Below are 12,440 nucleotides of genomic sequence, written 5' to 3'. Positions count from 1 at the left end.
ATGATGGAAACCACTTCAAGCCAGGGGATATGGAAGAACCCCCAGCACCTTAGTTTCAGCCTCTGTGCTTCCCCTACCTGGGCCCCCTCTTTGGGTTGGGAGGAACTGGGGTTTGGTGGCTCCCTGATTCTCACCCCACTTGGTTCCTTGATTGGCTGCTACAGGGATGCAGGGACTCTGACTGGTTCTGTGCTCTCCTGTTCCCTGAGTGAGGTCTTGGAGTTTCATCTGGGCCAGCAGCCATTTTGAGTTTCCTGTTAGTTATCCTCCCTCCCTGTGGTTTGTTATTGGCTGCTTTCGTTTGGTTCAGGACTTTCTGGGGTGGTGAGGGCTTTTGCTAATTGTCTCTTGGGGATAGGAAGGGATTCTTTTTTTATCTTTTCATTGACCCATAAGGTTTGGTTTCCTGAAGTTTTATGTTATATGTTTCTGTCATAACTTTTTTAGGAGTTCAGCATATTGGTGTTTGCAAGATCCAGCTGGCAAGTTGACAAACCAGTTAGGCTCTGGCAGCTGGAGGGTTTTGGTTTATGAAGCAGGGTGTGTTTCTCTAGGATTTGTGCATTCTAAAGTCTCCCTTCATCTGTTGAGCCATCACCTCACAGTGGGGTAGGAAATTGTTGCAGGGATGCAGCTGGATTGCGCCCTCTTGGATGTTTTGCAGGTCCTGCAGTTAGTATACAGGCCAGTTTTGACGTGCGCTGGCATTTACCTGCTTGCTAGCATAGGGGTAATTAAGCATCTTATGAATTGTACAAATGAATTTTTAAAAACACTTGTAAAGCAGTGGTGGTGTGGGTGAAACAGTTCATAGTGTAAGTATAATTTAGAATTTGTCATTTCAGGTTTTCTCACAGAATAACACTAAGCCCAGTAATTTCTGTAATTTTTTAAACTAGATTTTTTTCACATGGTGAAGATGCATACCCATAACCTGCAGAGCTAATTTTTTTAAATGGCTTCTAAATGTTCACCTCCCATTTTCCTTCAACACTTATTGGCATATGCAAATAGAATTTAAACATACACTCTAAATAGAGGTACACAGACTGGGTAGCTGAGCATCCAGTTTGCATTCACAAACTGTATTATTTACCTGTATAAATAATTGTGCAGGTTTAGGTGCATAAATTTAGAGGCTGAGTTGAGGGCTCTGAAAATTTGGTCCACAGTGAATGGGCAAAATGATTCACCTGTTAGTTTGTCAAATTTAGGGCCAAGTTTCAAATCTCCGTACAGGGTTTTTTTCCTTAGTTAGTCTTTTTTCTGTTCTTACGTTTTTGGGCTTCTTTGCTTTCAGTGCAAAGCATTGAATCGCTGCAATTTTTTTCTCTGTCCATTGTATTTGGTAGTAACTCTTTTCTAGGTTGTGGAGAGTTTGAATTGTTTTTATGCTAAGAAGTTATTGTTTCAATTTGTGCTACTAAGGCTGGATTCAACATCACCCTCCAGGAAGGATCTTCTCTGGAGGAGGTTTTAGAGATTGCCCTTGAAAAGTATTTGGAAGATTTGAACCATTTTAGCTCCCAAGCCAGTAAAGAATCTGCTTTGGAGAAAGTCCTTATCAATATGAAAATATTTAAAGATGAAAATGGAAAGATGTTTATTTTATTTTTTCAGCTTACATAAACACAGGAATTCTTGTTCAAACAGCTGTGGCATATATATAAAAGTATATGAATATTAAATTGAAATGCTGAAGAAACTTTGTACAAAATCTTATTTTACCTTGTTAGAAGACCTTTAATTAGTTCCTTTAATAACGAGAGGAGAGTTCTCTCATTTTTTTCCTCCAAACATGCATGAAACATTATCAGCTCCCACTGAAGCACATACAATATTTTAATTGCATTTCATTGTTCCCAAACCTAATTTGTTGAAAGTTAATTCTAATGATATCAGTGCCTGAGCTGAATCTGTGCTCACATGAGAGATTTGGTAAAATGAAATTTTTATACACTGTAAGTCCACCAGCTTTTTCTAACTACTTTTATTATCTGTCTTTAGGAAGATCTAATTTATTTTTAAGAGTGAGTTGCTATTTAAAATATAAACATTACAACTAACAAGTGAATGATAACTTTTTTCAGCGCACTCTTAACTCCCACATATAAAAAATAACAAGAGATTCAAAAAGCTGTGCTTCTCAGAGTGATTTTTCAAATAGAATGGTTTGGTGGTGGTAAATAATTGAACGGACCTGTTTTGAAGGCATCAAATCTGGTTGAGCTGTCCCCAGTATAACGCCTAGAGTTGCAAGTCTCTTCTGGGCTTACCTTGACCATGTTTCATTTTATTTTTAAAAGGTTTTCCATTTCTTTCAATCTATAGGATTTTAACAAGAGGCAAATAATAAAACTAGCACTTAACAGCTAACCCTGCTCATCAGAGGGAACGCCCAACAAAGATTCTCCACCCACACACAACCTCAGCCCCCTCCCTCTACATGCAAAGTAAGCAGATATTCTTTGCAGTGTGCCATGCAGGTGAACAACATGGGCTGATCTGGAGCAGGGGGGGAAGTTGGTTCCAAGCCATCGGACTCTCATGGAGGATGCTGTACCATGACTCATTTTCTTTTTAATCAAGATGGATCCAGCTCAGGCATCTCTGCTGATCAGAAGGACAGAGGCAGTCTGTCAAGGAGGAAGATCCCAAGCCATTTAGGACTTTATAGGTTAAAACTAATGCCTTAAACTCCATCTGGAAACCAGTAATTGGCCAATGCAGATTGCCAACCACTGGTGTCATGTGTGGCCAGTAGGAAGCCTTACTAAACAGGCCTCCACCATCTGTACCATCTTAAGTTTATGGTTTGATGTAAAGTGAAGTGCCATGCAGATCACACGTCAGTAATCCAGTCTTCAGGAGACAAAGGCATGGATCAGAGTAGTGCAAGGTCTGCATCTGAAAAAAATTGTTGTAATCTCCTAGCCTAACAGAGGTGAAAAAAGCATGCCTGACCATTTATACTATATGATCATCTGGCAGCAGCTGGGGATCTAACATTGCTCCCAAATTCACTGGTTTTAAGTCCAGAATAGACCAGTATGATTTCTGCATCGGAATTAGAGCATCTCTTTTAAATATAAAGACATTCAATCTTGATTTAAAGACTCAAACTAATTCAAAATCTTCCACAGTATTTAGCAATCTATCCCAGTGATTGATTAATCCCACTGTTAAAGAATCACATCTTATTTCCAGTTTGAACTTTGTGGAGTTCAAGTTCCAGCCATCAACACTGCAAGCATGAATCACAAATGGCAGGGACAGTGTTACCCTCACCATTTCTTCTGGTTGCTTCTCACATCAGGGAGATACTCAGATATATGGTGAAAGACAAATATATAAAAACCTAGATAGATAGGTAGATAGCATCACTTCAGTCTTCTCTGGATTGAACTTCAGTATGATGTCTCCCATCCATGCCCCCATCTCTCCCAATGTCTGGCTTGCTCAGTTAAGAAAGAAAAAGATGGGTGCTGTCAGCAAACTGAAAATGCCGTAAGCCTGTCTTGTTCCAAATAGCTGTGGAATAGGAGAGATGGGACTCTCCACAACTCCACATAACAGTGCCTTTTCAGGAATAGGAGCAATTGCCTTCTGGGGAATGCTGAACAAGGAAAGAACTATAAATGAGCAGCACAGCTCACTCCTGCTGAAGTCCAAAGATGTCAGTACTTACCTCATTGTCAATGATATCCAAGATCTCAAAACAAATAATTCTAAAAACAGTGAAACAGAACCTCTGCTGTTCTTGCCATTGAGCTCTTTTAATACATCCAGTGTACTGAATCACTCCTCTAGAAGTTGTTCTTCTTTGCAGCTACTAACACTTTGTGCAGCTCATTGGAGGAGTCAAGACAAATGTACAGGAACCAGAAGTGGTAGGCTAGAAGAAGGCCACTTTTACAAAGATGGAACTGAGTAGAGACAGCCAATAGATGGTATCAAAATATGTAGATAGGACTCAATTTTAAAAATTGAGACTTGGCTCATTAAATTGTGACATCTAAATAGTCTTCATTTTCAGCATGCAGGAGCTTGCCTGGGGAGAAATTTGTAGAACAGATAAGCTCATCATTGGCTGAGCTCAAAGCAAAAGAGTAACAGCAACTTAATTTCTGTGCCAATCTTTCTGTTTGCAAAATAATCTTGGAGAAAATCAAAATACTGTTGGTATGTAGTCCACAAAGAATGTGGGGGGAAGGGCAGGGGCAGGGAGGCGGCTCTTCTGCTTTCACACATCTCTCCTGTTAAAGTATTCAGGGGTGGCCAAACTTACTGGTCCCCTGAGACTCTGCTGGGCAGAATCCTTTAGCCCCACCACCCTGTCACAGGGCAGAAGTTCCCAACTCCCCACCCCAGTCTAGTAGGTGGAGAAGTGGTGGGAGGGATAGGCCTAGGGAGTTCCGTGAGCCGTTTTTTAACTGTAATACAAAGGTGGCCAAAGTGGGTCTCTTTTAGATTCTCATTTTATTCCTTAGACCTAGAAAATAATAGTAGCTAATAAAAATACTAATTTAAGTTTTAAGGGTGAATTAGAGGAGTCCAGTTAAGTTGTTTTAAATCTTAGTATGTGATTTGTTTCCTCCGGTATATGCAAGTGTGTTTGTTTTCCTTTGAAGCTTCCTAAATTATTGAAGAAAACATTGTGTGTAGGAGCCCATGTATCTCTTTTCCTCTAAGGACTAGCCCCTGTTCAATCGAGAGTATCAACTTCCGTTAGTGGAACAATTCCCATGTCCTTTTCATTCCTTGCTACAACTAACCCTTTCTGACTTGCTTTAGAGCTGTAATACTTTGCAGGTCTGAAGATGTAGGCTACTCTCAATTGCAATTTCTTGCGGCTCTGAATGTTTTGGGCTTAAGGGCAGGGACTATGGCCATATGGAAATATCTTCCCTATCCAAGTGGAAACAGTTTTAGTGAGCCTTTAAGCAGGCTCCATAAAGATAATACAGTAAATGAACTCACACAGCCATACTTCAAAGCCTGTTTGAAATGTCTCTGCAGCGGAAGCAGAGCAAGTGCATAGTGAATAGTGTTGTTTGTGTTATAACTGGAAGATGAATGACTTCTTAGTGAAAGAAAGTCTAATGTTAATTAAAACTTTTTCAGGGTTTGGTTGAATAATACCACTTTTATGGTGTTAAATCTCTTTTCATTTTAATTGCATGAAAAAACCGATTATATGTGTAATGTTAGCAAATGTTTTCATATTGATTACAAGCTTCTTGTGTTACTAAATCAAACAATTAAATGTTTTGGTTGTTTTTTGCAAACAGCCATATTGATAACAAAGCTCATACTATTGTTATAATCTTTTGCAATGAAAACTGTGGCCTTAAAGCAAAAACAAACAAAAATAAACACAATTTACCTAAATTATACAGAAAATCTCATTATACTTACTGGGCTTCAGTTATATATTTCAGATGCATAGGGAGTTCAGTGAACTCCCAGATCAAATACAAAAAAATGATACCAGGTTTTCTATGAGACAGATACAGTCTCTCTTTTTGTGTCTGCCTTAAAGAAATAAGGCCTATTCTGTCAATAAAGCAAAGCACAAGCTGAAATGGTTCAAACTAAAAATTTACCTAAAACTGTAAGATAGTTTAGAATAGGAAAAATGGTGGATCCTAACTTACCCATCTGTCTTGCCTCCTCGCATGTCAGTTTATCTCTCTATACCAAGTCGATACAAATTATTAGAGCAGGCATCTCACAAATGTACACCCTTAAACCATGAAGCCGTAATACCGTGCAGGAAATTTTTTTCTGACCTTTTCAAATTACATCCAACTGTCTGGGGAATTTCTCAGTGACTAGAGGTAATAAGGTTCAATCCATTTTGCTGGTTGGCTTCAAATTTAGCTCCTCAGAAGCCCTAACTTATCTATTCTTTTTATCTTGGCCCTGGCATCCATTCAGTACTGTAATCCAGGCATCTAATCTTTTTTTCTTCCTTCTCAGGTTCTGCTGGAGGATCACATTGTGAAAACTACAACCATGAAAGGCCTTCCATTTATTGCACCCTTCAAAAACGAAATATTAGCATGGGAGGCTAAGCTGGTATGTTGCCTTTTGAGAGGCTCTGGTTGAATTTAATTAGCTTTTAGATTTCATCTCCATCCTACATCTCAGTTTTCACCACCCTATGCGATTTATGCTTCAGTAACTTTCATTATATAAAACTTTTCAAAGTTTACTGTGCTACTTGCACTGTGTAGAATGTTAAGAAGGAGGAGGGAAAAGCATAAAGTTCTTTATGTTAAATTGATTTCACTTTGGTTTTTATTATGTGAACCCAAATGCAATAGACACAGTCATCCGGTAAGTAAGTGAATCATCCAAGTGAGACTCACAAACAGGCAGCTGCGCTGTCCCATTCTTCATTGTGTTTCACAAAGTAGAGCAGAAAACAGAAGCTGAGACCACTTTTTTTTTTTTTTAAACTTTGTAAGAATATAGTGGTGTTGAGTGATTTTATATCTGGTAATAGTTCACTTTATTTTTAATATGTGGTATAAATGGAGTTTATTAGATGTGGTAAGGGAACATGTACGTTCTTCATTGCTTGCAACAAATGAAATTTTATGTTTGTTGTCTCCAGAGCAACTAATGCAGGAGATAATGGAATCCTGGCTGCAAGTTCAAAAGGCCCTGGTGATACCGGGAACCCATTTTTTGCTCACAAGATACGTGTAACCAAATATCGGTAGAAGGAAGGAACTTTGAAGTTGTCAATAGGAACTGGTAAGTTTGTTGTTGTTAGCTACTTAGGACCTGATTCCCTTTCCACACACTCTGTTTCCAGGGGTTCTTTTTAGATTCAGTGAAGACTCTGCACAGAAATGGGTATGAAGAACTGGGCCCTCATTGCAGTAGGTCCTCTTTAGGTATTAACTTAATCTTTAATTGTATCAGTCTAAAGCAGTTCCTGTTTCTTCAGTCATAATAGAATTTTCAGTCATAATAGAATTTCTCTTGAATGTAAATATAACTCGTTCTACATATGCATACTAGAGAACAGTAGTTTTCTAAACTTTATATCAGGATTTTTTCTGAGTTGTTCTTTAGGAGATCTTGATCTTTTCTGAAGTGAAGGGAAACATGGTCTACTGGACAAAGCACAGGACTAGGAATTTGGAAATCTGTGTTTTGGTTATAGCAGAGTGATTCTCAACCATAGGTACACATACCCCTGGGGGTATGCAGAGGTCTTCCAGGGGATACACCAACTCATCTAGATGTTTGCCTAGTTTTACAACAGGCTATCTAAAAAGCATTAGTGAAGTCAGTACAAACTAAAATTTGATAAACACGACTTGTTTATACTGCTCTATATACTATACACTTAAATGTAAGTACAATATTTATTATAATGCTCCTATACCTCAAAGGGATGTAGTGAGGCTTACTTCTTTAATATTTTTAAGTGCTTTGAGATCCTTAGTTGGAAGACACTATAGAAGAGTAAAGTAGTATTATAAAGCATTCTTGATTTGGAAGAAAATATTTTTATGTCCAATTGTTTATTCTACTTCCCTTTCTTGCAAACAAGATAACTTAGAAAAATAAGACTACCAAGTAAAAGTTTGAAGGAAAAAATATGAAGTCAGTATACGGAAAACTGTTTATTTTTCTTTGAGGAACATGTCTTTTTCTAAAGCATTTCACATGAAGTATTTTCTTAAATTAAAAATCAAAAACCAAAACCCTTGCCCAAATCTTTTCTCCATGATAAATCATTTTCTGCCATCACATCGTTCACTCTCCTTGTGTGTTATCCTCCTTTCCCCCCACCCTGTGTCTTGTCTATTTAGATTATAAATTCTTTGAAGCGGGGACTGTCTGCTGCTCTGTGTTTCTACAGTGCCTTGCACAATAGGACCTCATTCTTGGTTGGCCCTGAGGCACTGCCTTAATAAACATGATTTATAATAAATCGTGTTTTGAAGCCTCTTTAAAGATTTCAAAAGACAGGGAAAGACTGAGTATTTATATTTCACCATTTCAACCACAAGGCAAACCTTACTATGGTTTTAAGTCCTATAACATACATATAATGGTCTCAGAATGAAATCTAGTAAACTGCGGTCAATATGGGAAAACCACTACAATGAGCACTAAATGTTTTGGTATCTGGCAGTTTCTACTAACTAGGGCTTAGTGCTGGACTAGTGTAGAGTATAGCCTAACCAGTTCATTCTCTAGCTTTGCTGAGGCTCTCTGAGAGATTGGAGATAATTAAAAACAATGCATCTCATTTTTAATCAAATTGCTTGCATACTACTGATGTTTGCAATGTTAGGGGTATATGGGTGGTATGTGTTAATTTGTAGGACAGCCATATTTCCAAATTACTCTGGAAAACTATCATAAAACATGGTTAGAATAGTCCTCTCATATTGAATCTTAAATTTTGAAAGTAGTTTAGACAGAATAACACCCTCCATTTAGTAAAACTTTCTTCTTTCCATGGTCATTGTTTTATGGCCCTGCTTTCCTGTCCAAGAAAAGAAGGCTGGGTAGATGAATAGTCCAAATTTATTTTGTAAGGAAACAAGATAACACAGTGGCGTCTCACTTTTTCTTATTACTGCAGAGGATATCTCATCTAAATCGAGACTCTGGTGAGTATTCTTGCTACAAAGATAAAATCGAATACAATTATTATATATATGTACACACACACACACACGCACACAGAGTAGATGTATATTTGCACCCTAAACGAATTGGTACTAAAATGGAACTTTTTAAAAACAAATACAACTGAATGTCTTCCTCATTTAAGATAATATTTGCTGAGTGCAGTCAGCTAAATTGATTTTTATGTTGATGTGTTTGTTTAATCTCACAGCTTTGAAGCTTCTGTAATACACTTAGGTTTCTTTCTTCATGGAAAGGCTTTGCTATTCTTTATTCTGAGCAAATTAGGCTTCTCTTGGTACTACAGCATTAGATTGGCCTCCTGATACTGAGACCAGCAACCTAATGGACCATTGTTTGCCAAGAGTATCAGAATACTGAGAAATGCCTTGTGGCAGTAGCAAGCTTTAGAATCTCAGTGATGTCACCACTGTTGGCTGTATTTATATTTCTTCTTGCAGTATGTGGTTTGAAAAAACATAGGCAACATCTCACTTATTTATTATGATCCCTCTCATGATATTTTAAACTGTAATACATTGGAGTGGTATTATTTTGAATTCATATAAGATTTTAAGACTGTGTCACACTATGAGTTTTCTTTTACTGCACATGTGTGTTTATCAAGCTTGTTTTTATATTTATAACATGGAATGTTGTGCAGGTACAGTTCTGAGGGGTCTCTGAGCTTTTCTTACCACTCTGATAGTTTTCAACCTCATAAGTATCTAAAATAAACATGAACTAATAAATAGAAAAGATTTCTCATTCATTTTCACACAGTTCATCATATTTTGTCAATTGTTGACAGTGTCTGTTGCATAAAAGAAAACGTGCGGTGATGTTTGAATTTGTACATTTCATTTATTGGAGGTGTTTGTGTACCAGCAGCTTTGACGTGTTGCCAGTACTAGAGTAGAATTTATTTTTGTGCAGTTGAAATGCTGTTATATATTTTTTCTTTGTCAAAGTAAAACATTCTGGATCAGTTAGGTTTCAGGAGCCTTGGATTATGCCCTATGTAAGGGCATTATTTGGAAATACCAAACTTTTCTTTCAAAATTAAACCATTCTTTAAATTCAGTGAATATCTTTTTTCATAGTATTATTATGAATCCAAAATGATATAAATATATTCTTAAGGAAAAAAGCAATATAAATAGTCTTAATTTTAATCTCTTTTAGTATATTACTGCAGCTGATTTTATTTTCTCATTCCTGATTTACAATCTTAAAATGTGATGGTTGCACAGGTAAAATGATGGACAATTATACATATATGCAAAATAGCGCCTTTCAGTTTTATCTTTTATTTCAGTCCAGAGAAGAATATCCATAGCGGATCAATATTTTATTAAAAGAAAATTCTGTCGATTGTGTTCAAATAGCATCCATCTATACTAATCAGAGATGCTAAAACATGAGATTGAATTGTGCACAGAAAAGGACTGATCTGTTGTCTGTTTTTGTTGTTGATACGGCATTCTTTATTGTCTTATGTTATTTCTATTTTCATCATTAGTCCATGAAGTCTTAATAATTAGCTCTGTAATTTACCAGAAAAACATGTTGATTTATTGAACTGGCTGAAGCAAAAAATAGCAGATCAATCTGGCATTGTAGGTTAATAGTACAGAACAAAGCACAGTCATAATTAGATGAGAAAAGGACTTTCCTTGTTCATTCCAGTTTATAATAAAAAGTCCCTCACCAAAGTGTCTTAGAAAATAATGCATTCAGACTGAGTGGAATTACAGCCTAGCAGATTCTATTTATCTGTAGCTTAAAAAGCAGCTGCGTTTTTGTAAAAAGCAATGAATGTGGCAGTCCTACTTAAAGGTAGAAGAAAAAGAACACCCCTTGTTTTGTAATAAGGGGATTTTCAATTTAAGAGAGAGAGAGAGAGCCTGTTGTGTGAAGTATGGTTATTACATTCACTGTATTCTATCTCACCCACCAGGAGGCTAATAATGAAGGAGTCAGTGAAGGAGGCCAATGCCATGAGGGTTATCTCGCAGCCCCAGATGCTGGATAAGTTGAAGGAGGCAGGATCGCTTTTGGATGACATTCAGAAAGGCCTGAATGATTATTTGGAGAAAAAAAGACTATTCTTTCTAAGATAAACAGTCCATTTCATCTGTTGGCTGTAGGTACTGGTATAAAATATGTTTATATAAATATCTATAAAGTTCATTTTTATCACCTTCAGTTTTTTTCTTTCTGTGCAATGATGAACTCTTAGAAATCCTTTCTGAGACAAAGGATTCACTCCAAGACCAACTACACCTAAAGAAATGCTTTGAAAGAATTGCCAAGCTCACTTTTAATCATGAGAAGGAAATTACCCACATGGAGTCAGCAGAAAATGAAAAAGTAGACCTTGTGCTTCGAATAATTCCAGCAAGTGCCAAGGGGGTAGTTGAGAAATGGCTTCATAAGGTGAATATCTTTAGCTCTTACTTAGGGTTTATTTACTGTATAATCATATTCTCTTTTAGGAGCAAGGAATATCATGAACATGTTTCCTAACTAAATAGCTCTCTGAGAATTTATCAAGATGTTGACAGATTGAATATCAGCCTTATTGTTATTTATTACAACTAATTGACAGGTGCAAACATGCACCGATTAATTTTAATAAAAAGGTTATCAGTGTGAGAGAGTTAATGAAAATGTGTGTGTCTGAAAGCATATATGTGAATATATGTGCAAGTTTATGTATATGTATTTTTGTTGTTGTCACCCTGTATTTTTTATAGTTTGGAAGATAAATTTAAAAAAAAACCCAAAAACCGCACACAGTTTAAAGGACCTTGAGGAGATTTTTTTACACCCTCCTCCCCCCAAAAATCTTAATTTTCAATATACATTAAGCAAAGGGGAGATAAATATTTAATTGATAACACACTAGCCTTTCTCCTTTGGACCTATGATCCAAATTAATCAGGTTCAGTGTGAAATTAGTTTGATGACCTTTTTTGTTTACTTTATTTTTACCTTCCTCTGTCACACAATCAAAAGGGTGCTTCCTCTGACATACAGTTGTAGGCCAAGTCCAGTTCCAATCCTTTTTTCAAGACAGAATCAGCCCCAGGTACCCTGCTTTCCTTTCCATTGTTATTGCAGGCACTGCTTTTACCCCATTAAATCTGTCCCTTTACCTCTTGCTTCCCTATTCACTTCAAGCTGTCAGTCAACCAGGGTATACAGCTGAGACCAGCAATACCATCTATTAGAAAGGGAGAAAAGGAAAAACAAAACAAAAAAAAACCACACACAGAACATTCTTTCCAAGGTGAATTCCATTGGTGGGGGCATAGGCAGGGAAATTGGTCAAAGAAACTGAGAGTGAACTTTAGTTAAGAGTATTACTTCTGTTATGTGCTGAGTTTCTGCTGCTGGGTGAGCAAAACAAAACAGCTCAAGTCCTCTCATGATTCCATGTTTCCCACATAACTGAGCCACACATCACCATGCCAACTTAAAATTAATCTTTTTTTAAAGTGACTGCACACAATTTTAAAACAGTTCATCACAGTTAGTCAGGGGAGGGTAAAGACAGAGCCCACTTAGGCAGAAATACTTCCTTCCCTATTCTTCAAAGAAAACTATTATACTTTATTTTTGTACTCATTTTCAGCACAATGTTACGTTCTTTGGAAAAACATTGGAGCTAGACAGCTGTGGTAGGTATGAGATATGCAGTTATGAGGAGCCTAAGAAAGCAGAACTCTCACCACACCGGAAAACCTGCAGTATGTTGTTTAGTTCTCACT

The 12,440-nt window shown here is 37.0% G+C and overlaps 1 protein-coding gene across 4 annotated transcripts in view; it reads left to right on the top strand.

Annotated features, from left to right (window-relative positions):
• LOC137160848 (uncharacterized) overlaps positions 1–11,307 on the top strand; it is a 258,303-nt gene extending 246,996 nt beyond the window's left edge. For all 4 annotated transcript variants that reach the window (XR_010921985.1, XR_010921986.1, XR_010921988.1 and 1 more), the window contains 3 exons: positions 5,983–6,081; positions 6,623–6,765; positions 10,625–11,307. The gene's annotated coding sequence lies outside the window, so the exon portion shown is untranslated. The remainder of the gene's footprint in view (positions 1–5,982; positions 6,082–6,622; positions 6,766–10,624) is intronic.
• Positions 11,308–12,440: the final 1,133 nt, after the last annotated feature.

Source organism: Emydura macquarii, unplaced genomic scaffold (genome assembly GCF_026122565.2).
Source record: "Emydura macquarii macquarii isolate MOO-44397 ecotype Brisbane River unplaced genomic scaffold, CSIRO-AGI_Emac_v2 contig_2205, whole genome shotgun sequence".
NCBI classification, from domain to species: Eukaryota; Metazoa; Chordata; order Testudines; family Chelidae; genus Emydura; species Emydura macquarii.
This window is presented reverse-complemented; position numbering and strand designations above follow the sequence as displayed.